The sequence below is a fragment of the Prionailurus bengalensis genome, chromosome C1 (assembly GCF_016509475.1).
Source record: "Prionailurus bengalensis isolate Pbe53 chromosome C1, Fcat_Pben_1.1_paternal_pri, whole genome shotgun sequence".
Classification (NCBI taxonomy): Eukaryota; Metazoa; Chordata; class Mammalia; order Carnivora; family Felidae; genus Prionailurus; species Prionailurus bengalensis.
Window position 1 is genome coordinate 177,338,091 of NC_057345.1, and position 3,432 is coordinate 177,341,522.

Sequence of the window (3,432 nt, forward strand, 5' to 3'; positions counted from 1 at the left end):
CAGTGGTTGCCTACTTTAACGGAAGGACGAATATAAGTGCTCTGAAAACAATCACTTTAAATGTAAATATTGATATTATATTCTAGCTCACATAGGAAGGTAAATTTAAACTTCTTGTTCCCTCAGAAATGCCTGTTTGCAGTTCTGAAATATGAGTCCACTAGCCAATCTTTATCTGGTGAGCAGTATCTCATGCCAGAAAGATCATTGGTCTAGGAGTCAGAAGGCTACTAGTTCCAGCCCTGCCTCTTTCTAGGTATGTGCTTGTATTAAGTTTATTTGAGGACCTAATTTTTTACCTGTAAACTAAGAGGGCTGTGTTTCATTAGATGGTCCTCTAAGGCTTTTTTCCCCCCCTCTCAGATTATGCTCTCAAACATATCCAGAATTCTTTTAGTCCTACTCAAAAAAAAAATATATATATATATATATATGTGTGTGTGTGTGTGTGTGTGTGTGTGGCTTTGCTGATTTAATTACAGCCTCCTTTGGTGCTAGACAAGAGCAAACAAGCAGCTTAAAAGATTATTTCATTTCTGAATAAGAAAGAAGATCCTGTACCTACTTAGGCTTGAGATGCACTCGACCTGAATCTCTGCAGACCTTACCCAAGAGAACAGATTAGAATTAGAACTCCTTTTTTAAAATATATACATATATATATATATATAATTTTTATATTTTTAAATACAATTTATTGTCAAATTAGCTAATATACAGTGTATACAGTGTGCTCCTAGCTTTGGGAGTAGATTCCCATGATTCATTGCTTACATACAATACCCAGTGCTCATCCCAACAAGTGCCCTCCTCAATGCCCATCACCCATTTTCCCCTCTTCCCTGCGCCCCCCCCTCAATCAACCCTCAGTTTGTACTCTGTATTTAAGAGTCTCAAGGGTTTGCCTCCCTCTCTGTTTGAAACTATTTTTTCCCCTTCTCTTCCTCCATGGTCTTCTGTTAAGTTTCTCAAGTTCCACATATGAATGAAAACATATCTGTCTTTCTCTGACTATTTCACTTAGAATAATACCCTCCAGTTCCAACCACTTTGTTGTAAATGGCAGGATTTCATTCTTTCTCATTGCCAAGTAGTATTCCATTGTGTGTATAAACCACAATTTCTTTATCCATTCATCATCCATTGATGGACATTTGGGCTCTTTCCATAATTTGGCTATTGTTGAAAGTGCTGCTATAAACATTGGGGTACATGTGCCCCTATGAATCAGCACTCCTGTATCCTTTGGATAAACAGAATTAGAGATCCTCATTAGTAATTTCCACAGAAACTGAACAAAAGCAAAAAATGGAATGAGGAAGCAGGCTGTATGACACACAAGCAGCACCTATATTTGTTGAATGAAGGAGACCATAAGGTAAAGATGATGAAAAGGTAGGTTTACAGTTTTTGTCCTATCTAATCAAATCTATTTCCCAGGCTACAAGTACTCCCAGAAATCAATGAGGAGTTATATATTCTGCAACATAGGCAGCACAGTCCATGAATTTTAGTCTGTCAGTGGGGTAGCTAAAGAAACTTGAATACAGATTGGGTTTTTCTAATCTTAGAATATAGGGCTGCACTGGATATTTGAGGCTGCTCTCCACTCCCCACATTCCTCGGTACCAAGAGAAGGGGTTGGCTTACTTTGTGTTCCACACTGACAAAAACCATTGCTGCTTCATCCTTGTATACCAGCACATCCTTTGAGTTGATGAGGGACTAATTCTCACTCCCACCCTCTTGGTTTTATCCCATTCTTTCCAGTCTGCTTGGGACTCTACTTCAGCAATCATTACCCCTTACTCTTCTAATTTTCACTTTCTCCTTTCCCCTTGATAGGAACATGCTTACATGAAGTACCTTCAACCTTTAAAACAAAATCCCACAGCTTACATGGTATTACCTATGAATCTTGTTGGCATTCTTTTCCTTTCACCCCCAACTGTGTTTACTTACTTTTTCTCTTCTTATTTTGTTTTGTGTTAAGCCACATGTATTTCTGTAAGTGATATTAAATCTTTTTGGATACAGACCTGAATACAGGACATGCAAATATTCATGTACCCTAACAGGTATCATATCCGACTTGTCAACCTAGATCTAGCAAAGTGAGCTCCAAATGAAAGTTTGAAAACTGAATGAGCAAATGAATATCTTCACTTATCAAGTAGCATGCAATTAAAACAACAAATTAAAGTGAGATTTTTGTTTTAGAACTAGCCTTTTTCTACAAAAATTGTGGATTGAAAGATCTCGGTTAATCTTATTTCTCTGGTAATCTGATCTTTCCAGTAACCAATTCTGAAACAAAAACCTTTCTCAGGCAGGCAGAGGGGAAGGTAGTGTGTGTGTGGCTGCAAACCAGTCTCAACAAGCAAAGATGGGAGTCTCACTGGAAATTAGGACCATCCGAATCTCCTGAGGCTCCAGTCATCTCCCAGCCTCATAGGATCATTGTGAGCATTAAATACAATCATGTGTGATAAAGCTCTTCACAAAAATATAAGTTTTTACATAAACGTTAAGCAAACTAGTTGGCAGATTTAGCCACTCTAGCTAAAATGTATTGCCTTGAAAGTGGAAGGATTTCACTTTCACTTAAAGATGAATCACAGCAAGACTCAGATCTATCCTGAGGCTAATTCTTGATGTTTATCTGATATAATACAAACATATTGTTTGATACAATACAAACATATTGTATCTGTTTTATAAATTGGTTCCTTTAAGACAAAGGAAAATACAAAGTATAAGCTCTAAAATGGAAAAGATTTGATTATCAGTAATAGAAACCACTCCTCCGATTCCTGAGCTATATGTAGCACAGAGTGAGGTAGAATTTTGACATGAATCCAATTTATGTCATGGAGGTCTAGATCTGCTTTTAGCATATCCCTTTTGCTCTTCCCAAAACACATATTCCAGATGAAAAGTAGAATCAGCAGCAGGCTTATAGGACTTTGGTGCATTGTGACTTACCATATAGTTTATTGTCCATAGTATTGACCATTTATATGGTACTGCTGCAAAAAAATGTTTAATCTAAATTCAACCATGAGAAAACAGACAAGTGCAAATTGAGGGACATTTTGCAAACCAACTGATGTGGAGTAAAAAATGGCAGTTTTGAATGAAAATAAAGTTAGGGAACTATTATAGACTAAAGGAGACAATAGGTATAACAACTGATTGCAATGTGTTATCCTTGGTTGGATACTGGATTGGAGGAGAGGAAAAAGCCATCAAGGACATTTTGGAGACACCTGGGGAAATTTGCATATATACAAATTTTAGATATAGGATTATATCAATGTTAAACTTCCTGAAGGTGATAAGTGAATGTAGTCGTGCCCTTATTCTCGGAAAATATATGATGAAATATTTAGGTGTGAAGTGTGATATAAACCATTAAAAATTCACAGGTAA